This window comes from Podarcis cretensis (assembly GCF_951804945.1).
Source record: "Podarcis cretensis genome assembly, chromosome: 5".
Classification (NCBI taxonomy): domain Eukaryota; kingdom Metazoa; phylum Chordata; class Lepidosauria; order Squamata; family Lacertidae; genus Podarcis; species Podarcis cretensis.
The window spans coordinates 68,732,838-68,734,221 of NC_137174.1; positions in this window are offsets into that span (position 1 = coordinate 68,732,838).

Below are 1,384 nucleotides of genomic sequence, written 5' to 3' on the forward strand. Positions count from 1 at the left end.
CTCCCACCCCCACCCCCACCCCCACATGTCCATTTTCCAACAACTTTGGGAGGGTTACAGGTTCCCCACCACTGTGCTATAACCAAATTTTTGTAGGGCAGAAATTGTGGTGTTTTTAAAATGTATGAAAAATTCACGTGTATAATGTATGGGAACAACTTTGCTAAACTAACAGTTTTGCATCTTACCTGCAAGATAAGGCAATGTCTGTGAGTTACCTAAATGTTATTATGAGTATATTGAACAAAGTAGTAACATAACTTTTACCAGCTCATATTCTCTAGGTCAGTAGTAATAATGATGTTGTTCTTGGCATCTGCCTGTCTCAAGAGACATTGAAGTGCATTTCCAGGGGTGAAATCAAACTGCTGTGTTCTCCACACTGAAGTGACTTCCCCAGGGTGCAAGTCTGGGCAGTGTGTATGGAGGTCCTGGGCTCTCGAGACAACAAGGACACTCCCGACCCCCGAGCCTCACTGAAGTTATCCAAAGGGAAGTAGGGCAATATGTTTGGCATCAGCTTGGCTGCAGGAGATCTGGAAGGAGACATACATGACATACAAGGCACCATCCAATCATCTTATGGACTCCACTCCAGATTTGTGTAGGGTTTACACTTTAGCCTTTTCTCCTCCCAAAATTAACCTGCAAGGCAGTGGAGGTTTAGGATCATAGTTTTCTTCCTAGGTTGACGAGTCCCATTTACCTCTCACTTCTCTGTCTGGCAAGTGAAGAAACCACCTTCTTGACTGCTGGACTGTCATCCGCTCAGTCCACCAGAACCTTTATTTATATGCAAGGAAAGTCCCTAACTCACTGAGCGTTTGAGACCTATAGACTACCCTGACCTGGTTTAGCTGTCCAGCCATTTTTGGTTCAGGTAGTTCTTAGTCTTTCAACAGAGTTGGGAAAGAAGTAATAGTATTGGGTAATAATTCTGGTGGGAGAGAAGCTGGAATGAATGGTTCCATGCTCCTCCTTTCCATGCTGTGGTTCCATTGCAGATCTTCAAGGTTATTGTTACTTGAAAGGATGCAAAAGTGGGGGAGGAAAGAAGAATCATAGTCATAGGATTTAAATATACTTTAACATGCATTTGGCCTTGTCATTGAATTTTGTTCTGCTTATTGTTTGCTGTTGCTGCTCTGACACTGTTGTATGTTAGTCATCAAATGATGTAGGGAAGATACAGCAACACACAAAGGCAGCAAGAGAAGATCAAAGGAAAGGGAAAGAACTGGGGAAGTGCAGCAAGGAAATGTTAATGGGTCGAGCAGGACCCGAAATTGTCCCTGGGGGCGCAATCTCTAAGCGGTTTATAAATATTAAACGAAATGAAAAGTGCTGGCGATGAAAGATGCGGTTAGAAGTCAAGAGAGAAAGG